At 44.8% G+C, this 25,918-nt stretch overlaps 1 long non-coding RNA gene across 1 annotated transcript; it reads left to right on the top strand.

Moving 5' to 3' along the window:
* Window positions 1-15,685: 15,685 nt before the first annotated feature.
* Window positions 15,686-24,193, top strand: LOC146821206 (uncharacterized). The gene is made up of 2 exons (XR_014963130.1): window positions 15,686-16,211; window positions 21,239-24,193. It is a non-coding gene; the product is annotated as an uncharacterized LOC146821206 (long non-coding RNA).
* Window positions 24,194-25,918: the final 1,725 nt, after the last annotated feature.

Here is a 25,918-nt window from a genome sequence, read left to right as displayed (position 1 = left end):
CCAGTAGGTAGGTGGTGTCCATTGAACTACAGGTCCCAGAATCCTCTGGGACGCATGACAAGAACCCGGATCAGGCACCACTGAACACTCTGCCTCTATAAAGCCCCTCGCCTTCCTGGGGTCGGGCTTGACAATCTCACCTGTTTCCAGCCCTTCCGAAGCGGACGTGTGTTTCCCCGCTGGTGTTCCTTTTCTGCTGCAGAACGCCAGAACCCTGGAAGGGATTCCTTTGCTGGAGTACGCCTTGCCTGAGGGATTCTTCCCGCTGCCTACCCAGGTCCCTAGCACCTGACTCTCTCGCTGAATCCAGGCACTTCTTCTAGACCGGCAGGGAGTTGGAGGTTCGTGGCTGCTCCCTACTCCAGGATTTCAGGTACCTTCACCATAGACGGGAGAGAAGCTCCGGAGCGCTCCTCCCGCACCCATGACATTTTTGTTTTGAACCGCGTTGCTCCACCACACTGCAGGGCACTCTCGCTGTGAACTACCAGCGGCCGAGTGCACCGCCTCCTTGGTGCCTATACTGTGTCTTACAATGGTGACACAGGCGGTGACGGATTGCTTCTCGCTCACGATGTATTTGGAACAGCACTTAGGTGCACTGTGCTTCTCACGCTGTGTTTGGAACAGAGGTTGGGTGCACTGTAATGGGTTCCTTTTTCAGCCCACATTTCTTACTGGGTTCTTTATCTTCGTGACAATTGTATTGCATTTCCTTGTTCTGTGATGAACACTGTCGCACTCCTGGTCATCCTAAAGACCCTTTGTGTTGAGTGAACCTACCAAAGAATTGAAGTACTGTGGTTCACTGTCTAAGTGCTACTGCAGCAATGTATTGTAAGTGTATGAACAACTGTACATTCCGTTGCTTGGGTGTAAATGAGACTCCCCCCTACTGTCTCTCATACATCTCTCTTTTCTTTACCATGCAGCAGTTACACGTGGGGTGACTTCTGAAGATGTACTGAGCGCTAGACCAGACGCAGGTATAAGAAGATCCCATCCCAGCAGCAGTGTTTGTTATTTTATCCACTTCCCTTTTCCCCAGGGTGCTTCCTTCCATAGTGGTGTTTATCGCTCTATGGGGGGGTACATGGGAGTAGGGGGGATCCTCAACGCGCCTTCGTCCCCGCTAGCAGAAGTAAGGGGTTAGTGGCATTGCTTGTTTTACGCTGCTGACACTCCCTGATAGATTGTCAAGCCCAAGACAATTGCCCAGCCTGGACGATGAATACTAACGTGGTTTTGACCTCACTCTTGGATAGCCTTTCGTCTCTTCAGCAGGAGGTACAAACCTCCCGAGCAGAAAACCAAGAATTACGAAAGGAGATGGGCATGTTACGCAGAGAAGTAGCTGGCCTATCCAGAAAAAGTAAACCTGATAGTACAGGGACGGGTTCTTACATTAGGGACTGGACTCTTCCCCCTCCAGCCTAGACCATGCACACACCCTCTCCTGGCAAGGCGCAGGGAACAGGGTTCCTTTCAGTAGAACCGGCACCCCCTCATTCCACTGAATCTACTCCCACTGTCCACGTGATACAAAACACAGGGACATCATTGACACCTCCAGAATGCTTTTTTGGGGATCCAAAGAAGTTTGAGACATTCCTAAATCAATGCAGGTTACACTTTTTGTGTAAGCCTGTGGTTTTCCAAGACGAAGCGGCCAAAATAGCTTTCGTGATGTCCTATATGGGGGGCAATGCAGCTAGTTGGACCATCCCATTAATGGAACGAAACGACCCCGTCCTACACAACTTCTGTGACTTTTGTCTGGAAATGAGGAAGCAGTTCGACCAAAAATCCCATATGATGTCTCTGGATCGGGAATTACTAACCCTCAAACAAGGAACTCAAGATTTACTGTTGTATATAATCACGTTTAACTGCCTCATAGTGGAAACTGACTGGCCCCAGGAGAAATGCACCACACTGTTTTATCAGGGATTGCGTGGAGAACTAAAGGACGTCCTGTCTCAAGTGGTGCTGTTGCGACAAACCTGTGAGGGAATGATCGATCTCGCCATACAGCTGGACCACCGACTACAAGAAAGAAAAGGGGACAGGAGCCGGGTAGAGAACCGTTTTGTATTCCCCAGACCTAACCCGTAACCGAAGATCAATCTCAAGCAACAGAAGGACCCGAACCCATGCAGATCGGGGGTATCCGAGGTCTCTTTACAACAGAGGAAAGAGAAAAGAGACGGAAGCTGAAACTTTCTTTATTGCAGGAAGAGCGGACATTTCATCAGGGAGTGCCGCACCCGGACCAGACCTCCAGAAAGACCAAAAACCCAACGGATGCAAGCTGCATTATCCCAGCAATTGGTGAGAACAGAAGCGACGGAAAACTGAAGAGCCCGAGTCAGGACGAGATCACTGGTTTGGGTAACAAACAAGAAACGATCTCTTCAGTGATAGCCAACGCCATACAATCATCGGTGGCACATCTGAACGTATGTATGACTCTTTGGATTACCGAAGAAAACCCCCTACAGATACCTGCTGTGAGAAGTTGGCCTGATATATGCTGTCCACTAGTTCTAGTGGGCATCCTGTATCAGTCCAAACAACCCCTTATTGGTATAGTTTAAAGACAACCTTTATTGAAAGCTATCCTAGTGGTAACTATGGAGAGCAGCCTTCAGGCTAAGTCTTGAAGGAATGTAGAGCAGCTTGTTTTACCAGTCTATAATCTCTTGAATGATCAAATGAAAAGACAACCACACCAGGTATATATTTAAAATATATGTATTTAAGATAAAACACACCCCTCTAGTTTCTTTATGAGGCTAGAGTTCGAAGTACTTAAGTTACAAGTCAGTATTCAACAGTAATAGCACAAATACACGTTTGGACCCTAGGGGCGTACCAAACCATATACCAAAAAAGTGGTATTAGAACCACGACTGAACTAGACACAAGGCCTAGAGCCTGTAGAATCGCTGGGACCCCAAGGAACCGCCCAAGGTAGTGACACAGGGGACCCACGGGGGCCATGTGCAGTGTGAGAACACAGCCCAGGTTCCCGTTAACTTCTATGGGCAATGTCGCAGTTGGAAATTTAAAGATTAGGGACACTAGGAAATGGCTCAGGACCAAACCCTTTTGGACTTAGGCAGTTCTAGTGCTAGCACCCACGGGAGCACCGGAGTACTCGTTTTACCTCACCCAGGGAAGCCAGGTGAATAGGTGTCTTTTGGTGTCGGGTCGGGTCGCGTCGTCGATTTCAATGGAAGCTGCTCAGGAAGTGCTGCTCCCGTGAAGAGGAGAAGTGTCCGGAGCGATCCAAGCCTGGATCGAGGATGGAAGGAACCTGAAAGCAGAGGGGACAGAGTCTGGGTCACTTGTCAGTGACCAGGGGACGATGGACCAATGCCCACAGGTGTCGGGTGCTTCAGGTGAGTTGACATGTGTCTTGACTCTTCAGCCACGAGGTCCAGGAGGCGCCGATGATGACCAGGAGCTGGATTCGAGCTGTCCCACGAAGTCTGTCGAGTGCTGCGGTGTCGGCAACCAGATTGGACCCGACAAGCCTTGGCAACGGCAAGTCACTTGGAAACAGAGAAAGGACGTCGGTTCAGACCAGCAAGGTCTGGGGGACTCACCCAGCGAGGGTAAGTCAGGGCACGTCTGCAGCAACCAGGGAAGCTCAATCAGAAGAGGAGTCACCTTCGTGGGGACCCACTAGCCAACGGGCTAGCGATCGCGAACATGTCTCGCCCTCTAGAAGGGTGGAATGCTACCCCCGCCGCCAGGACTGGCGGGGGTAGTATTCGAAAGCGTTTGACACCAAACACAACATGTTTTGATGCAGCCATTCCAAAGTTAGCATTTACCGTGAGGTTATAATGCACTTAAGAGTATATGGTATGGCTGTATCACAGAACAGCCATAAGGAAGTGTTTCCGAAAGCTGCAGCGGGGCTCAGCTCATGCTTGGCAACCTCTCACACAAAACCAAGCACTCTGCCTTCAGGATTGTCAAGCCCTGCCATAGGGGTGACTTATAGGTTTATATGTGTCTGTATATATAGGTGGATATAGGTAGCCTATACCACTGTAAGGGGTGCAAGCACCACTTTACCCAGGCTCCAGTAGACGACCTGTGGTGTCATTTTGGAGTGCTTCCCAGGGGTGGCATAATATATGCTTCAGCCCCTGGTAGGCCTCTGAGGTACCTATGCCCTAGGTACATAATATACCATATACTAGGGGCTTATAAGGCACTCCAGAATCCAATTAGAAATGTACCTAATGTACATGGAAACCATTTTAGAGAGGAAGCAGCGAGGCTGGGGTCCTGATTAGCAGGGCCACAGCCAGACTAAGGTCGAAGGACCAAGGAGGGAATGTGGAAATGTGGATTTCCCTGATCAGTTATGTCCCCTATCTTGGACCCCAACGGTTCTATATGGTTCTATGTGCATGTTACAAATACATGTATGTTCCCTTCAGTTCCAGTTTCGAAGACGCAAACACATGTGCGTCCACCGTTAACATGTCCTCTGTCAGATCCGCCATGAATGGGCTGGATATTCGATTCCTAAGTATGAAAGGCCACCGACTTTATATGGCTAAGTTACTCCATTTTTACAGTTCAGGCAAGTAGGCCCGATTCTGTCCTCAAAGCCTTTCCCTGCTCTCTGCCTCTGACAGCTTCAGCTTGAGCTCGCATCTGTGACCATGAACTCTGTCTCATTCTCTGCGCGGCCCACGAAGCCTGACATCAGCCTATTCTCTGCCAAGAGCTGTATTTCACCTTCGAATTATCTGCTTCCCCCTCAGCCGATGCATTCCTGCCTAGTAGCTTAAGTAAACATTCCTCCAGTTACCAAGCAAAAGGCCCGGTTTCTCTGCCCTCATGCAAGTAATTCATAGCCCTGTCACCATGGAATATTCCCATCCCCTTGCATCTCATATAGACACTTAGACGCTTGTACACACACACACAGTCAGTATAGAATAGATTCTGTCCGAGAGCCCTTCCCTTGTGGATAACATAGTTCTTTAAACATAGGATATTAGATATGATTTGGGATTAGGTTGACATAACCCCAGACTTTTGTCTCCACATGTAGAGCTAAATGTCAAGTCCCCTTCACCCTCTAGTTGCACGTCTATCACACGTCATGCTGCTGCGCGCGCATCTCTGCCAAGTATTTCTGCTGACATTGCGAAATCATCTCCAGGTATCCACCCACACATGACAATTTACCCCTTATCATCAAGTGGACGCCCACATGGACGCCCACCTTCACGCCTACTTACACGCCCACATGCTCTTATCTCATTCTCTCTTGCTCTCTTGCTTACGTACAATTGAGAAATGTATATATACTGTACTCTGTGAATAATGTTTTGAGAATATCGAGAATACTTTTCAGCCCCGTCCAGATCCTTTTTGGTGATGGAGATATTCTCCCTTTGACTCGAGTTATTGGAATAAAGCCCTTTATGAATCTGATACCACAGACTCAGCCTCTTGCTTTATGCATGATCCTATTGATAATATTTAAAAGTCTGAGAGCGTGATATTTTATTTACCACAGAATGGCGCCCGAACAGTTTAATCTCTTTCCCCACACGCCGGAGATGAAGGTCCTGTTTTGCCCCCTTCCATAGCCGTGATGGACTTCAAGCGTGCACGTCGCGGGTTTTTCCCGCCAACTCCCTCAGGCCACCGAAGGGGACAGACTGCGACAAGGCATCCATACGAGGCGGTGAGGAACGCAGATTGTCTACCCAGAGCCCACCTGCGAGAGAGCTGCGTCTGAGGTATACAGAGGCCCACCAGGTTTTCAAAGTCCCGATGTCCAGAGGGTCCGATGTCCGCAGTCGTCGAGTCCAGTCCATTCTCTGAGGCCTTCCGTTTCAAGGAGCTACTCGGTGAGTACCATCGCCGGGGAGGCGTGTTGACGCGCACATAGGTTGTGCCGGTCAAGACGGATTTGGGTACACAAATCCGGTCTGCACTGTTTAGCAGTGTATATGTACTGTTTAGCAGTATATCAAGTATTCCGAAGTATTCAGTTATTGTCAAGAATTCAGCGTGGTGATTAGTTAGGCAGACTGTCATCATTGTCGGTCGTTGTTAAAATGTTTAATGTTTAATGTTTAAAGTGTTCAAATATTGTGGTATGAATGATTGTTCATTGTTCACTGTTCATTATTGTGTTTTTTTCGTATTAAGTGAGTTCAAGAGTAAGTATCAGATCAGTTGTCAATATGCCGCTCTTCTCGAAGTTAAGACAGATTACTACCAGAAAAGGGGTGCTTGAAGAAGCAGTTCCTATTCCTCCTAGGGACACTACAGGACATTTTATTTTTCACAAGCATGGCTTAGACGCCATATTATTCCTTGATCTATGGGTGGACTACACCAAAGAGTTACCAGAAAGTCAGAGATGGCCCGTAGCTGGGACCTGGGATGCCGAATGTATCATGAAAGTCGAAGAAGAGTTGTGGAAGAGGAAAGCTAGACAGTCACAGAAAGACGCTGTTGAATTATGGCGTAAAGAATAGCATAGACGCACAGAGTAAGCGCTCAGAAAAGAAGAGAAAAGTATGGAGGATTCAGACAAAGCCCGAGAAAACGTGTTAGTTGAGGAAGGTATACGAGTAAAAGATGGACAACGAAACACTCTTATGAAAGAGAAAATGTAGACCAGCTTGGAAGGATGCCATTGAGTTTTTGGCGCAAGGAGTGACATAGAAGGACAGAGTAAGTGTTTCACGAAGCAGAGAGAAGTGGACTGGTGTCTGGAAAAGCCAAGGATGAGATGTTACAGGAGGAATTTGAGCTGGTAAAATGAGCGTAGGCTGACAGAAAAAGAAATACTGACGTTGCTGGTATTTATCCCGTCCTTTCAGAGGACCCAGCAAGAGTGGCCCCAGTAAAAAGACCAGTTATAATACATATATTAATTACATAGTAGCCCAAAGGTTCTTGAGCCCCCCACCAAATGAACAGCGCATAGCTGGTGTTTACATGGTCCAACATTTGACTACATTGTCAATAGGAAATTGAGAGGGGTGCAGCTAGAGAAGGAGCAACTCCTGTGATTTGATGACACCCCTAATGTACAAAGTGTTAACGAAAAATAATTAGTGACAAGTTTAGCTTGGAAAAAGAATTGTGGGTATTTCGAATTTGCAAATTTTTCATGAATACAGGTTTGTGTTCTTGATGGTCCAGTGAGCCAATGTGCTGGGTCAAGTCGGTAAGATTATGACCCCCTGAGTGCAAATTGTATGTAAAAATAATTTTTCAATTGAGCGAATTATTGCAGTTTTTATGGAATTGAGTAGTCTTTTTGTCTTTGACAGCTTCAGAGTGAGGAGAAGGTGGGGGCCGTGTAGAGCAGAATGTGATACAGAAATCGGAGACAGATTCTGACCTTGTAGCCAGTGTAGGTGGGGGCCGATGAGAGGAGCAGAACAGGGCACTGCTTAGAAGGCTTCTCTGACATCGCATCTGTGTAATGCCTGCAGCTGGAGAGCCTTGGGGCCAGGAGTAGGAAAAACAAACAAAAGATGGCTGGCAGCCCAGGCTCAGGCCGCGCTGAGGGGCTATTTTTAACTTCTCTGATAAGACAGGGCAGCTGAGAAATGTAAGTCGAGAAAGATTCCCTTGTTCTATTCTGTGCAAAACAAGTGCCCCGAGGAAATGTCTATGGAGAAGATTTGTTTTATTTTTTAGCAATTGTTATATTGCTTCTGGTCAGAAAGTAAAATGTTGCTCTTGCTTGGAATTTTAAGGGCTATGTGCCTATATAAAAACGATTTTCAAATTCAGACATTTTTGAATTGTGGCCACAAGCTGCCACCAGTTGCATTGGATAAATGATCCAGTGGTTACGGGTCTGTGAGGAAAGATGTAAATGCATCTTCGACTAGGACATGAGGGTACATTGTGTACAAAGAAGCATAGCACATTTTTATAAAAAAAAAAAAAAAAAAAAAAAAAAAAAAAAGAGACAGGTTCGTGTGTTCGTCATTTTTTGATTATTGTTGCTGATCCTGTGTGTCAGACTTGACGCGGTCATCATTGGGATGACCCACTGCCAGATGGGGTTGTATAGGGCAGGTAAATAAGTTATTGATTATAAGCCTGACAAATTAAGCAGGCCAGAATGTTCGCATCTGAGCTGTAGGTACTGTAATTACGCATCGCTGCTCATTTATATATGTTAGTGTAATTATCCATGCTTTCTGTGCCCGGTATACTGATGGCTTGGCACAATTACTAAATTTCACAGACATGATATTACCATTATCATGCTGTCAAAATAGCAGACAACACGTTATCAGTGTATGTCTAATTGGTGTTGGAGATGAATGAAACAAAAGAAAAAGGCTATGCAAGACTAAAATATTTTTCACATAACTGCCTTTCTCTTATAGACAGGCAGCCTCGGTCATATGTTTCCAGATTGGACATTAAGGAACAATTATGATCTGTGCACTCGCATTTTAACTCTTGAAAGGCCTGTTTTAAATAGGGACTGCCACCACAGAGGGACATATGAGGCCCGGTATTTAGGGTAATGAGAAAATATCTGACAGGATTTCCTTTTTAAAGTTTGCTTTAGTAAGCTCATTCTTGTGAGTGGTGGCCCCAAAAGTTGACTTGTTTTTGAATTAGGCTATTTATTGTATAGGTGGAAATTATTGCACATTGACTGATTTCTTTAGCAGATAAATTATTAATTATCAACATTAACAACTGTTCTTAAACTTGGTTTTCCGAATATTTAGGTAATTTAGCATTCCTATTAGGGCCTCCTAGCATTAATATTGACTTCAGGTTGGTGTAGGTTCATGTAATAGGGACATTTGCATATGAGATGTCATTTGGCTAGCTTATGAGCTAACACAATGAGGTTTGTACATTAATTTGAAGGATTTCTCGCCGTTTCACATACGCTGTGTATCTCCTATAATTTTGCTTACGCCCAGTAGCTACACACAGGGATTAATAGTATTGTCAAGACACAGGGTGGCCCCTGAGGAGGTTCGCTTCCCGCTAGCCCCTTAAGAAATTAAGCCCCTTAGAAATTAGCCCCCTTAGAAATTAAGCCAAGGAAATAGGTATGGTGTTTTCCCCTTTTTCTCATGTTTTATTGTGATCTTTCAGGGGAATTAGTCCAAGCCCCTAATACAGCTTCTACTAAAGTCCTCTCTTGGACACAAGAACACACTGTGGCATTTGAAGAATTAAAGAGAGCTTTATGTCAAGCACCAGTTTTAGCAAACCCTGATTACAACAAATCGTTTATGTTTTTGTGACAGAGCGGGATGGAACAGCACTATCTGTCCTAACACAAGATCATGCAGGAAAACACGAGCCCTGTGCTTATCTTTCTAGTACATTAGACCCAGTAGCACAGGCTTTGCCTGCGTGCCTAAAATCAGTTGCAGCAATGGCCTTAGCCATAAGACAAAGTGACTCGATAGTGCTGGGCCACCCTCTGACAGTACAAGTACCACACGCAGTAGAGGTTCTCTTGAACCGGACACAAACACAACACCTGACTGTAGCTAGACTGACAGATTATGAGCTGACGTTATTTCAACCACACATAGAGATCAGACGATGCAACATACTGAATCCCGCTACCCTTTTGCCCTCCAGTACAGAAAGCGTTTCACCACACAACTGTGTTGAAGTAATACATACCGTGACTAAACCAAGACAAGACTTGACAGATGTTGCACTCCCAGACCCCGAGCTAACACTATATGTTGACGGCTCATGCATGAGGACAGGGGCGGGAGAATTAGTGGCAGCATATGCAGTGACTGCTGATACTGTAATAATAGAGACTAAAAGAATAGACATATTGTCAGCACAAGCAGCAGAGCTCATCGCCCTGACACAAGCGTGCATAAGAGCTAAGCACCTGAGAGTAAACATTTACACCGATTTTGTGGAGAGAAAGAGGTTTCTTGACCTCTCATGGGGCCAAGATACAGCATGGCCCCCTTATTCAAGCCCTACTGGAAGCAATACATTTACCAACAGCCATAGCTATCCTAAAATGTAAAGCACATACTAGAGCCACAGATACCATTTCCCAAGGCAATGATCTGGCAGACCGAACTGCTAAACAGACAGCTCAGACCCCACTAGACATGACAAAATCACAGATACTATCACTGTCCAAAGCCATGACAGTTAGGGATCCTTCCAAGGATGTACAAGACATACAGACACATGCTACTATGGACGAATTAAAGAAATGGTCGGAACAAGGAGGGGTACTGACTGATCAGGGTTGGATGAATAAGGGCAAATTCGATGGTACAAGTGATTATAAATACCGCACATAGTCCTGCACACTTAGGAGAGAAAGCAATGATAGATAGCTTACAGAATATATGGTTCAACAAGCACCTGCGTGCAGCAGCGAAACAAAAGGTCAGAACATGTATGATCTGTTGCCAATTCAATGCAGGTAAAGGCATTCCGATGGAACAAGGTGGATTCCATCCACCTGACCACCCTTTTGAAGTGCTCCAAATGGATTATATCCAAATAAACAGATGTAGAGGTTACAAATATGTCCTGGTACTAATGAAGCAGGTGTCCCTTCTGTTAGGGTATACCTGGAAATTCCATTGTGTGCGACATCCTGAAGCAGCAGGCCTTGTAGAAAGACATAATCAGACATTAAAATTTGCGCAGACAAAGGTATAGATTGGATGGTAGCCCTGCCGGTTGCCCTCTTTTACATGCGAATAGTAGCTCATTCTAGAACAGGCTTATCTCCCTATGAAGTGGTCTTTGGTAGACCACCAAATATGTGGGGCACTACAATGCCTAAAAGATTACTTATGTTGACAGTAACATGCTGACAGATTACCTGGCTTCCTTGATGTCTGCACTACTCTCTTGTTGTTCGCAGGTTGCTGCCGCCTTCCCTGACAACACCCAGGTCAAAGAATACTCCATCGCTCCTGGATGACAGGCGCCGAAGTCAGTGCTCTGGACCACGGGGACAGCCGTTAAAGTCAAAGTGCACCTTCACCACTCTTTTACAAAGGAAAAAAAACTTTGAACTTGGATTTTGAACAACATTTTCTAGAGGAGAATGCCCAGAAGTTTCCACAAAGCTAAACCTTGATTCAAAAAGTCAGAACCCGTTTGATCAATTAAGTCCACTAGGTGGTGAAGCGGTTGAACATGTATTCTGGCTCGCATAAGATCTTGGACAATAACATAAAGCAAAAATAAGAGAGTTAGATAAGAAGCAAATAGATGTATAGTGACTGTAATTTTTCAATATCTTAAGAGCATCACGATAATATGTATCAGCTTAATACTACATGCTATTTTTCCTCCTATTGCCTCACTTTTACACTCCTCCACTAATGATACCATAAAGCACACATTTAGTGATCTGCCATCCTATGAGCTATCATATCGACTTGCCTTACGCAACAATACCTTTATTCAGATGCTGCACCATTCACATCAGACTAGCAATGCTACAGACTGCTGGGTCTGTGGCCGACTCCCCCCTATCAGAACTATAAGGGAGTTTTGCCCCTTTTTCTCTATCCGTTCACACACAATGGCTCCTGTGGAGCATGGTTTAGTTTGATTAATTCCCTAGATTCGAATTCCGCAGTTTATCAAGACAACTGGGTATGGGGAAACCTAAACTTAGTTTTGCTTAAAGTCTGCTACCCTAACAAGGAGGGACTTCCCAAAAGAACAGGAACTGATCTAAGAAATGAAGTATATGGATTAGGTAATTTTACACTTAACCTCATGATCCTGAACGTTGAATCTGAAGCTACACCAATCTTGCCCGCCATGTCCGTATTCCCAGTAAAAGAGGAATTATGTATAAGAAAGAATGGCTCCATACACATGGGCCATAGTAAATGCACCACTGTAATAAAATTCAGTGATCAAGGCAAGTCTACATTTAGAGCTTCTCGTCATTCCTACTTTATATGTGGCCAGACCGCATATATACGCTTACCTCTAGATTGGGATGGTACCTGTTACATAGCATTCCTCCTACCACCTGTTTTCCTAACTCCTCCTGATTCTCATAGAAATACTCATTTAGTACACAATAGACAGCAGAGAGATCTCCCAATTGTCAATTACACTGAAACAGCATGGGAAAAATACACAGATTTCAATAAAGGTTTCTTTCCCTATATAGGTACAGTTACCAATAGTAAGCTGATACGTAGATTAACCAGAACCCTTGAAGCAGTAGTGAACAAAACTATTTCCGCCTTAGGCAATTTAACAGAAGAGCAGTCTGCTATGCGGATTGTTGTGCTTCAAAATAGTCTTGTCCTTGACGTTATCCTGGCCGATAGGGGCGGAGCTTGTAGGGTCATCGGATCAAGCTATTGCATTTTTCATACCAGAAAATTCGCCATCTGTATATAAAGCCATAACTCGCCTTCATAAGATTGTAAGCCAGATACACCAGAATCCAGGCACCTGGACTTGGTCCGGTTGGTTTTGGAGTGTATTATCCACCTTTGGATGGAGGGTCCTATCCTTCCTAGGTATTGGCCTTCTCATACTATTCAGTTGCTGTCTATGCCTGCAATGTGGACCAGCGATTTGTGGTCTGTGTGCCACATCGTGTATTCCACATCAAGGTTTTCGCTCAAGATCCCGGAAGAAGAAAGAAGAAGAAATGATGCTCCATGAGCAAATCGATGGATTAATGAAGATTGATGTTTCTTGACGGGCAAGTAGGGGACAAGGAGGGAATGTGGAAATGTGGATTTCCCTGATCAGTTATGTCCCCTATCTTGGACCCCAACGGTTCTATATGGTTCTATGTGCATGTTACAAATACATGTATGTTCCCTTCAGTTCCAGTTTCGAAGACGCAAACACATGTGCGTCCACCGTTAACATGTCCTCTGTCAGATCCGCCATGAATGGGCTGGATATTCGATTCCTAAGTATGAAAGGCCACCGACTTTATATGGCTAAGTTACTCCATTTTTACAGTTCAGGCAAGTAGGCCCGATTCTGTCCTCAAAGCCTTTCCCTGCTCTCTGCCTCTGACAGCTTCAGCTTGAGCTCGCATCTGTGACCATGAACTCTGTCTCATTCTCTGCGCGGCCCACGAAGCCTGACATCAGCCTATTCTCTGCCAAGAGCTGTATTTCACCTTCGAATTATCTGCTTCCCCCTCAGCCGATGCATTCCTGCCTAGTAGCTTAAGTAAACATTCCTCCAGTTACCAAGCAAAAGGCCCGGTTTCTCTGCCCTCATGCAAGTAATTCATAGCCCTGTCACCATGGAATATTCCCATCCCCTTGCATCTCATATAGACACTTAGACGCTTGTACACACACACACAGTCAGTATAGAATAGATTCTGTCCGAGAGCCCTTCCCTTGTGGATAACATAGTTCTTTAAACATAGGATATTAGATATGATTTGGGATTAGGTTGACATAACCCCAGACTTTTGTCTCCACATGTAGAGCTAAATGTCAAGTCCCCTTCACCCTCTAGTTGCACGTCTATCACACGTCATGCTGCTGCGCGCGCATCTCTGCCAAGTATTTCTGCTGACATTGCGAAATCATCTCCAGGTATCCACCCACACATGACAATTTACCCCTTATCATCAAGTGGACGCCCACATGGACGCCCACCTTCACGCCTACTTACACGCCCACATGCTCTTATCTCATTCTCTCTTGCTCTCTTGCTTACGTACAATTGAGAAATGTATATATACTGTACTCTGTGAATAATGTTTTGAGAATATCGAGAATACTTTTCAGCCCCGTCCAGATCCTTTTTGGTGATGGAGATATTCTCCCTTTGACTCGAGTTATTGGAATAAAGCCCTTTATGAATCTGATACCACAGACTCAGCCTCTTGCTTTATGCATGATCCTATTGATAATATTTAAAAGTCTGAGAGCGTGATATTTTATTTACCACAGTCTGCAGCAACCAGGGAAGCTCAATCAGAAGAGGAGTCACCTTCGTGGGGACCCACTAGCCAACGGGCTAGCGATCGCGAACATGTCTCGCCCTCTAGAAGGGTGGAATGCTACCCCCGCCGCCAGGACTGGCGGGGGTAGTATTCGAAAGCGTTTGACACCAAACACAACATGTTTTGATGCAGCCATTCCAAAGTTAGCATTTACCGTGAGGTTATAATGCACTTAAGAGTATATGGTATGGCTGTATCACAGAACAGCCATAAGGAAGTGTTTCCGAAAGCTGCAGCGGGGCTCAGCTCATGCTTGGCAACCTCTCACACAAAACCAAGCACTCTGCCTTCAGGATTGTCAAGCCCTGCCATAGGGGTGACTTATAGGTTTATATGTGTCTGTATATATAGGTGGATATAGGTAGCCTATACCACTGTAAGGGGTGCAAGCACCACTTTACCCAGGCTCCAGTAGACGACCTGTGGTGTCATTTTGGAGTGCTTCCCAGGGGTGGCATAATATATGCTTCAGCCCCTGGTAGGCCTCTGAGGTACCTATGCCCTAGGTACATAATATACCATATACTAGGGGCTTATAAGGCACTCCAGAATCCAATTAGAAATGTACCTAATGTACATGGAAACCATTTTAGAGAGGAAGCAGCGAGGCTGGGGTCCTGATTAGCAGGGCCACAGCCAGACTAAGGTCGAAGGACCAAGGAGGGAATGTGGAAATGTGGATTTCCCTGATCAGTTATGTCCCCTATCTTGGACCCCAACGGTTCTATATGGTTCTATGTGCATGTTACAAATACATGTATGTTCCCTTCAGTTCCAGTTTCGAAGACGCAAACACATGTGCGTCCACCGTTAACATGTCCTCTGTCAGATCCGCCATGAATGGGCTGGATATTCGATTCCTAAGTATGAAAGGCCACCGACTTTATATGGCTAAGTTACTCCATTTTTACAGTTCAGGCAAGTAGGCCCGATTCTGTCCTCAAAGCCTTTCCCTGCTCTCTGCCTCTGACAGCTTCAGCTTGAGCTCGCATCTGTGACCATGAACTCTGTCTCATTCTCTGCGCGGCCCACGAAGCCTGACATCAGCCTATTCTCTGCCAAGAGCTGTATTTCACCTTCGAATTATCTGCTTCCCCCTCAGCCGATGCATTCCTGCCTAGTAGCTTAAGTAAACATTCCTCCAGTTACCAAGCAAAAGGCCCGGTTTCTCTGCCCTCATGCAAGTAATTCATAGCCCTGTCACCATGGAATATTCCCATCCCCTTGCATCTCATATAGACACTTAGACGCTTGTACACACACACACAGTCAGTATAGAATAGATTCTGTCCGAGAGCCCTTCCCTTGTGGATAACATAGTTCTTTAAACATAGGATATTAGATATGATTTGGGATTAGGTTGACATAACCCCAGACTTTTGTCTCCACATGTAGAGCTAAATGTCAAGTCCCCTTCACCCTCTAGTTGCACGTCTATCACACGTCATGCTGCTGCGCGCGCATCTCTGCCAAGTATTTCTGCTGACATTGCGAAATCATCTCCAGGTATCCACCCACACATGACAATTTACCCCTTATCATCAAGTGGACGCCCACATGGACGCCCACCTTCACGCCTACTTACACGCCCACATGCTCTTATCTCATTCTCTCTTGCTCTCTTGCTTACGTACAATTGAGAAATGTATATATACTGTACTCTGTGAATAATGTTTTGAGAATATCGAGAATACTTTTCAGCCCCGTCCAGATCCTTTTTGGTGATGGAGATATTCTCCCTTTGACTCGAGTTATTGGAATAAAGCCCTTTATGAATCTGATACCACAGACTCAGCCTCTTGCTTTATGCATGATCCTATTGATAATATTTAAAAGTCTGAGAGCGTGATATTTTATTTACCACAGAATGGCGCCCGAACAGTTTAATCTCTTTCCCCACACGCCGGAGATGAAGGTCCTGTTTTGCCCCCTTCCATAGCCGTGATGGACTTCAAGCGTGCACGTCGCGGGTTTTTCCCGCCAACTCCCTCAGGCCACCGAAGGGGACAGACTGCGACAAGGCATCCATACGAGGCGGTGAGGAACGCAGATTGTCTACCCAGAGCCCACCTGCGAGAGAGCTGCGTCTGAGGTATACAGAGGCCCACCAGGTTTTCAAAGTCCCGATGTCCAGAGGGTCCGATGTCCGCAGTCGTCGAGTCCAGTCCATTCTCTGAGGCCTTCCGTTTCAAGGAGCTACTCGGTGAGTACCATCGCCGGGGAGGCGTGTTGACGCGCACATAGGTTGTGCCGGTCAAGACGGATTTGGGTACACAAATCCGGTCTGCACTGTTTAGCAGTGTATATGTACTGTTTAGCAGTATATCAAGTATTCCGAAGTATTCAGTTATTGTCAAGAATTCAGCGTGGTGATTAGTTAGGCAGACTGTCATCATTGTCGGTCGTTGTTAAAATGTTTAATGTTTAATGTTTAAAGTGTTCAAATATTGTGGTATGAATGATTGTTCATTGTTCACTGTTCATTATTGTGTTTTTTTCGTATTAAGTGAGTTCAAGAGTAAGTATCAGATCAGTTGTCAATATGCCGCTCTTCTCGAAGTTAAGACAGATTACTACCAGAAAAGGGGTGCTTGAAGAAGCAGTTCCTATTCCTCCTAGGGACACTACAGGACATTTTATTTTTCACAAGCATGGCTTAGACGCCATATTATTCCTTGATCTATGGGTGGACTACACCAAAGAGTTACCAGAAAGTCAGAGATGGCCCGTAGCTGGGACCTGGGATGCCGAATGTATCATGAAAGTCGAAGAAGAGTTGTGGAAGAGGAAAGCTAGACAGTCACAGAAAGACGCTGTTGAATTATGGCGTAAAGAATAGCATAGACGCACAGAGTAAGCGCTCAGAAAAGAAGAGAAAAGTATGGAGGATTCAGACAAAGCCCGAGAAAACGTGTTAGTTGAGGAAGGTATACGAGTAAAAGATGGACAACGAAACACTCTTATGAAAGAGAAAATGTAGACCAGCTTGGAAGGATGCCATTGAGTTTTTGGCGCAAGGAGTGACATAGAAGGACAGAGTAAGTGTTTCACGAAGCAGAGAGAAGTGGACTGGTGTCTGGAAAAGCCAAGGATGAGATGTTACAGGAGGAATTTGAGCTGGTAAAATGAGCGTAGGCTGACAGAAAAAGAAATACTGACGTTGCTGGTATTTATCCCGTCCTTTCAGAGGACCCAGCAAGAGTGGCCCCAGTAAAAAGACCAGTTATAATACATATATTAATTACATAGTAGCCCAAAGGTTCTTGAGCCCCCCACCAAATGAACAGCGCATAGCTGGTGTTTACATGGTCCAACATTTGACTACATTGTCAATAGGAAATTGAGAGGGGTGCAGCTAGAGAAGGAGCAACTCCTGTGATTTGATGACACCCCTAATGTACAAAGTGTTAACGAAAAATAATTAGTGACAAGTTTAGCTTGGAAAAAGAATTGTGGGTATTTCGAATTTGCAAATTTTTCATGAATACAGGTTTGTGTTCTTGATGGTCCAGTGAGCCAATGTGCTGGGTCAAGTCGGTAAGATTATGACCCCCTGAGTGCAAATTGTATGTAAAAATAATTTTTCAATTGAGCGAATTATTGCAGTTTTTATGGAATTGAGTAGTCTTTTTGTCTTTGACAGCTTCAGAGTGAGGAGAAGGTGGGGGCCGTGTAGAGCAGAATGTGATACAGAAATCGGAGACAGATTCTGACCTTGTAGCCAGTGTAGGTGGGGGCCGATGAGAGGAGCAGAACAGGGCACTGCTTAGAAGGCTTCTCTGACATCGCATCTGTGTAATGCCTGCAGCTGGAGAGCCTTGGGGCCAGGAGTAGGAAAAACAAACAAAAGATGGCTGGCAGCCCAGGCTCAGGCCGCGCTGAGGGGCTATTTTTAACTTCTCTGATAAGACAGGGCAGCTGAGAAATGTAAGTCGAGAAAGATTCCCTTGTTCTATTCTGTGCAAAACAAGTGCCCCGAGGAAATGTCTATGGAGAAGATTTGTTTTATTTTTTAGCAATTGTTATATTGCTTCTGGTCAGAAAGTAAAATGTTGCTCTTGCTTGGAATTTTAAGGGCTATGTGCCTATATAAAAACGATTTTCAAATTCAGACATTTTTGAATTGTGGCCACAAGCTGCCACCAGTTGCATTGGATAAATGATCCAGTGGTTACGGGTCTGTGAGGAAAGATGTAAATGCATCTTCGACTAGGACATGAGGGTACATTGTGTACAAAGAAGCATAGCACATTTTTATAAAAAAAAAAAAAAAAAAAAAAAAAAAAAAAAAAAAAAGAGACAGGTTCGTGTGTTCGTCATTTTTTGATTATTGTTGCTGATCCTGTGTGTCAGACTTGACGCGGTCATCATTGGGATGACCCACTGCCAGATGGGGTTGTATAGGGCAGGTAAATAAGTTATTGATTATAAGCCTGACAAATTAAGCAGGCCAGAATGTTCGCATCTGAGCTGTAGGTACTGTAATTACGCATCGCTGCTCATTTATATATGTTAGTGTAATTATCCATGCTTTCTGTGCCCGGTATACTGATGGCTTGGCACAATTACTAAATTTCACAGACATGATATTACCATTATCATGCTGTCAAAATAGCAGACAACACGTTATCAGTGTATGTCTAATTGGTGTTGGAGATGAATGAAACAAAAGAAAAAGGCTATGCAAGACTAAAATATTTTTCACATAACTGCCTTTCTCTTATAGACAGGCAGCCTCGGTCATATGTTTCCAGATTGGACATTAAGGAACAATTATGATCTGTGCACTCGCATTTTAACTCTTGAAAGGCCTGTTTTAAATAGGGACTGCCACCACAGAGGGACATATGAGGCCCGGTATTTAGGGTAATGAGAAAATATCTGACAGGATTTCCTTTTTAAAGTTTGCTTTAGTAAGCTCATTCTTGTGAGTGGTGGCCCCAAAAGTTGACTTGTTTTTGAATTAGGCTATTTATTGTATAGGTGGAAATTATTGCACATTGACTGATTTCTTTAGCAGATAAATTATTAATTATCAACATTAACAACTGTTCTTAAACTTGGTTTTCCGAATATTTAGGTAATTTAGCATTCCTATTAGGGCCTCCTAGCATTAATATTGACTTCAGGTTGGTGTAGGTTCATGTAATAGGGACATTTGCATATGAGATGTCATTTGGCTAGCTTATGAGCTAACACAATGAGGTTTGTACATTAATTTGAAGGATTTCTCGCCGTTTCACATACGCTGTGTATCTCCTATAATTTTGCTTACGCCCAGTAGCTACACACAGGGATTAATAGTATTGTCAAGACACAGGGTGGCCCCTGAGGAGGTTCGCTTCCCGCTAGCCCCTTAAGAAATTAAGCCCCTTAGAAATTAGCCCCCTTAGAAATTAAGCCAAGGAAATAGGTATGGTGTTTTCCCCTTTTTCTCATGTTTTATTGTGATCTTTCAGGGGAATTAGTCCAAGCCCCTAATACAGCTTCTACTAAAGTCCTCTCTTGGACACAAGAACACACTGTGGCATTTGAAGAATTAAAGAGAGCTTTATGTCAAGCACCAGTTTTAGCAAACCCTGATTACAACAAATCGTTTATGTTTTTGTGACAGAGCGGGATGGAACAGCACTATCTGTCCTAACACAAGATCATGCAGGAAAACACGAGCCCTGTGCTTATCTTTCTAGTACATTAGACCCAGTAGCACAGGCTTTGCCTGCGTGCCTAAAATCAGTTGCAGCAATGGCCTTAGCCATAAGACAAAGTGACTCGATAGTGCTGGGCCACCCTCTGACAGTACAAGTACCACACGCAGTAGAGGTTCTCTTGAACCGGACACAAACACAACACCTGACTGTAGCTAGACTGACAGATTATGAGCTGACGTTATTTCAACCACACATAGAGATCAGACGATGCAACATACTGAATCCCGCTACCCTTTTGCCCTCCAGTACAGAAAGCGTTTCACCACACAACTGTGTTGAAGTAATACATACCGTGACTAAACCAAGACAAGACTTGACAGATGTTGCACTCCCAGACCCCGAGCTAACACTATATGTTGACGGCTCATGCATGAGGACAGGGGCGGGAGAATTAGTGGCAGCATATGCAGTGACTGCTGATACTGTAATAATAGAGACTAAAAGAATAGACATATTGTCAGCACAAGCAGCAGAGCTCATCGCCCTGACACAAGCGTGCATAAGAGCTAAGCACCTGAGAGTAAACATTTACACCGATTTTGTGGAGAGAAAGAGGTTTCTTGACCTCTCATGGGGCCAAGATACAGCATGGCCCCCTTATTCAAGCCCTACTGGAAGCAATACATTTACCAACAGCCATAGCTATCCTAAAATGTAAAGCACATACTAGAGCCACAGATACCATTTCCCAAGGCAATGATCTGGCAGACCGAACTGCTAAACAGACAGCTCAGACCCCACTAGACATGACAAAATCACAGATACTATCACTGTCCAAAGCCATGACAGTTAGGGATCCTTCCAAGGATGTACAAGACATACAGACACATGCTACTATGGACGAATTAAAGAAATGGTCGGAACAAGGAGGGGTACTGACTGATCAGGGTTGGATGAATAAGGGCAAATTCGATGGTACAAGTGATTATAAATACCGCACATAGTCCTGCACACTTAGGAGAGAAAGCAATGATAGATAGCTTACAGAATATATGGTTCAACAAGCACCTGCGTGCAGCAGCGAAACAAAAGGTCAGAACATGTATGATCTGTTGCCAATTCAATGCAGGTAAAGGCATTCCGATGGAACAAGGTGGATTCCATCCACCTGACCACCCTTTTGAAGTGCTCCAAATGGATTATATCCAAATAAACAGATGTAGAGGTTACAAATATGTCCTGGTACTAATGAAGCAGGTGTCCCTTCTGTTAGGGTATACCTGGAAATTCCATTGTGTGCGACATCCTGAAGCAGCAGGCCTTGTAGAAAGACATAATCAGACATTAAAATTTGCGCAGACAAAGGTATAGATTGGATGGTAGCCCTGCCGGTTGCCCTCTTTTACATGCGAATAGTAGCTCATTCTAGAACAGGCTTATCTCCCTATGAAGTGGTCTTTGGTAGACCACCAAATATGTGGGGCACTACAATGCCTAAAAGATTACTTATGTTGACAGTAACATGCTGACAGATTACCTGGCTTCCTTGATGTCTGCACTACTCTCTTGTTGTTCGCAGGTTGCTGCCGCCTTCCCTGACAACACCCAGGTCAAAGAATACTCCATCGCTCCTGGATGACAGGCGCCGAAGTCAGTGCTCTGGACCACGGGGACAGCCGTTAAAGTCAAAGTGCACCTTCACCACTCTTTTACAAAGGAAAAAAAACTTTGAACTTGGATTTTGAACAACATTTTCTAGAGGAGAATGCCCAGAAGTTTCCACAAAGCTAAACCTTGATTCAAAAAGTCAGAACCCGTTTGATCAATTAAGTCCACTAGGTGGTGAAGCGGTTGAACATGTATTCTGGCTCGCATAAGATCTTGGACAATAACATAAAGCAAAAATAAGAGAGTTAGATAAGAAGCAAATAGATGTATAGTGACTGTAATTTTTCAATATCTTAAGAGCATCACGATAATATGTATCAGCTTAATACTACATGCTATTTTTCCTCCTATTGCCTCACTTTTACACTCCTCCACTAATGATACCATAAAGCACACATTTAGTGATCTGCCATCCTATGAGCTATCATATCGACTTGCCTTACGCAACAATACCTTTATTCAGATGCTGCACCATTCACATCAGACTAGCAATGCTACAGACTGCTGGGTCTGTGGCCGACTCCCCCCTATCAGAACTATAAGGGAGTTTTGCCCCTTTTTCTCTATCCGTTCACACACAATGGCTCCTGTGGAGCATGGTTTAGTTTGATTAATTCCCTAGATTCGAATTCCGCAGTTTATCAAGACAACTGGGTATGGGGAAACCTAAACTTAGTTTTGCTTAAAGTCTGCTACCCTAACAAGGAGGGACTTCCCAAAAGAACAGGAACTGATCTAAGAAATGAAGTATATGGATTAGGTAATTTTACACTTAACCTCATGATCCTGAACGTTGAATCTGAAGCTACACCAATCTTGCCCGCCATGTCCGTATTCCCAGTAAAAGAGGAATTATGTATAAGAAAGAATGGCTCCATACACATGGGCCATAGTAAATGCACCACTGTAATAAAATTCAGTGATCAAGGCAAGTCTACATTTAGAGCTTCTCGTCATTCCTACTTTATATGTGGCCAGACCGCATATATACGCTTACCTCTAGATTGGGATGGTACCTGTTACATAGCATTCCTCCTACCACCTGTTTTCCTAACTCCTCCTGATTCTCATAGAAATACTCATTTAGTACACAATAGACAGCAGAGAGATCTCCCAATTGTCAATTACACTGAAACAGCATGGGAAAAATACACAGATTTCAATAAAGGTTTCTTTCCCTATATAGGTACAGTTACCAATAGTAAGCTGATACGTAGATTAACCAGAACCCTTGAAGCAGTAGTGAACAAAACTATTTCCGCCTTAGGCAATTTAACAGAAGAGCAGTCTGCTATGCGGATTGTTGTGCTTCAAAATAGTCTTGTCCTTGACGTTATCCTGGCCGATAGGGGCGGAGCTTGTAGGGTCATCGGATCAAGCTATTGCATTTTTCATACCAGAAAATTCGCCATCTGTATATAAAGCCATAACTCGCCTTCATAAGATTGTAAGCCAGATACACCAGAATCCAGGCACCTGGACTTGGTCCGGTTGGTTTTGGAGTGTATTATCCACCTTTGGATGGAGGGTCCTATCCTTCCTAGGTATTGGCCTTCTCATACTATTCAGTTGCTGTCTATGCCTGCAATGTGGACCAGCGATTTGTGGTCTGTGTGCCACATCGTGTATTCCACATCAAGGTTTTCGCTCAAGATCCCGGAAGAAGAAAGAAGAAGAAATGATGCTCCATGAGCAAATCGATGGATTAATGAAGATTGATGTTTCTTGACGGGCAAGTAGGGGACAAGGAGGGAATGTGGAAATGTGGATTTCCCTGATCAGTTATGTCCCCTATCTTGGACCCCAACGGTTCTATATGGTTCTATGTGCATGTTACAAATACATGTATGTTCCCTTCAGTTCCAGTTTCGAAGACGCAAACACATGTGCGTCCACCGTTAACATGTCCTCTGTCAGATCCGCCATGAATGGGCTGGATATTCGATTCCTAAGTATGAAAGGCCACCGACTTTATATGGCTAAGTTACTCCATTTTTACAGTTCAGGCAAGTAGGCCCGATTCTGTCCTCAAAGCCTTTCCCTGCTCTCTGCCTCTGACAGCTTCAGCTTGAGCTCGCATCTGTGACCATGAACTCTGTCTCATTCTCTGCGCGGCCCACGAAGCCTGACATCAGCCTATTCTCTGCCAAGAGCTGTATTTCACCTTCGAATTATCTGCTTCCCCCTCAGCCGATGCATTCCTGCCTAGTAGCTTAAGTAAACATTCCTCCAGTTACCAAGCAAAAGGCCCGGTTTCTCTGCCCTCATGCAAGTAATTCATAGCCCTGTCACCATGGAATATTCCCATCCCCTTGCATCTCATATAGACACTTAGACGCTTGTACACACACACACAGTCAGTATAGAATAGATTCTGTCCGAGAGCCCTTCCCTTGTGGATAACATAGTTCTTTAAACATAGGATATTAGATATGATTTGGGATTAGGTTGACATAACCCCAGACTTTTGTCTCCACATGTAGAGCTAAATGTCAAGTCCCCTTCACCCTCTAGTTGCACGTCTATCACACGTCATGCTGCTGCGCGCGCATCTCTGCCAAGTATTTCTGCTGACATTGCGAAATCATCTCCAGGTATCCACCCACACATGACAATTTACCCCTTATCATCAAGTGGACGCCCACATGGACGCCCACCTTCACGCCTACTTACACGCCCACATGCTCTTATCTCATTCTCTCTTGCTCTCTTGCTTACGTACAATTGAGAAATGTATATATACTGTACTCTGTGAATAATGTTTTGAGAATATCGAGAATACTTTTCAGCCCCGTCCAGATCCTTTTTGGTGATGGAGATATTCTCCCTTTGACTCGAGTTATTGGAATAAAGCCCTTTATGAATCTGATACCACAGACTCAGCCTCTTGCTTTATGCATGATCCTATTGATAATATTTAAAAGTCTGAGAGCGTGATATTTTATTTACCACAGTCTGCAGCAACCAGGGAAGCTCAATCAGAAGAGGAGTCACCTTCGTGGGGACCCACTAGCCAACGGGCTAGCGATCGCGAACATGTCTCGCCCTCTAGAAGGGTGGAATGCTACCCCCGCCGCCAGGACTGGCGGGGGTAGTATTCGAAAGCGTTTGACACCAAACACAACATGTTTTGATGCAGCCATTCCAAAGTTAGCATTTACCGTGAGGTTATAATGCACTTAAGAGTATATGGTATGGCTGTATCACAGAACAGCCATAAGGAAGTGTTTCCGAAAGCTGCAGCGGGGCTCAGCTCATGCTTGGCAACCTCTCACACAAAACCAAGCACTCTGCCTTCAGGATTGTCAAGCCCTGCCATAGGGGTGACTTATAGGTTTATATGTGTCTGTATATATAGGTGGATATAGGTAGCCTATACCACTGTAAGGGGTGCAAGCACCACTTTACCCAGGCTCCAGTAGACGACCTGTGGTGTCATTTTGGAGTGCTTCCCAGGGGTGGCATAATATATGCTTCAGCCCCTGGTAGGCCTCTGAGGTACCTATGCCCTAGGTACATAATATACCATATACTAGGGGCTTATAAGGCACTCCAGAATCCAATTAGAAATGTACCTAATGTACATGGAAACCATTTTAGAGAGGAAGCAGCGAGGCTGGGGTCCTGATTAGCAGGGCCACAGCCAGACTAAGGTCGAAAAACAGTGAAACACCAGCAAAAAGTGGGGGTACCCATGTGTAGCAGATCCTTCTCTCCTATACAAACCCCTCCCCAAACGCAGGGACATTAAACTAACCTTGACCAGTTGAGTCTTCATGTTCTAAGTGGAAATACCTAGAGAGTCCATTGGCATGGTTACTCCCGGGTCTATGTTCCACTGTAAAGTCCATCCCCTGTAGGGAATTGGACCGCCTAAGCAGTTTGGGGTTTTCACCCTTCATTTGTTTTAGCCATAAGAGGGGCTTGTGGTCTCTCTGAACTAGGAAGTGAGTACCAAACAAGTATTGCCTCACCTTCTTCAGAGCCCAAACCACAGCAAAGGCCTCCCTCTCAATGGCTTACCAACGTTTCTCTCTAGGGGTCAGCCTTCTGCTTATGAAAGCTACTGGCTGATCCTGACCTTCATCATTCAATTGTGACAGTACAGCCCCTAACCCCAATTCAGATGCATCTGTTTGGACAATGAACTTCTTGGAGTAATCAGGACTCTGCAGAATGGGAGCCGTGCACATGGCCTGTTTCAGGTCATCAAATGCCTTTTGACAGCTAGCTGTTCACTGAACCTTCTTGGGCATTTTCTTAGAAGTTAAGCCATTCAGGCTTGTCGCTATTGATCCATACCCCTTGACAAATCTCCTATAGTACCCAGTCAGGCCTAAGAAGGCTCTCACCTGAGTCTGGGTGGTTGGAGCAACCCAGTCCATGATGGCCTGGATTTTGTTCTGCAGTGGTTGAACCTGGCCTCCACCTACAAGGTGGCCCAGGTACACAACCTGACTCTGCCCTATCTGGCACTTAGTGGCTTTGATAGTGAGGCCTGTCCTTTGCAGGGCCTCCAAAACATTCCTTAGGTGGACCAGGTGATCCTCCCAGGTGGAGCTAAAGACAGTAATATAATCTAGATAAGCTG

The sequence above is a fragment of the Triturus cristatus genome, chromosome 6, assembly GCF_964204655.1.
Source record: "Triturus cristatus chromosome 6, aTriCri1.1, whole genome shotgun sequence".
Lineage (NCBI taxonomy): Eukaryota > Metazoa > Chordata > Amphibia > Caudata > Salamandridae > Triturus > Triturus cristatus.
This window is presented reverse-complemented; position numbering and strand designations above follow the sequence as displayed.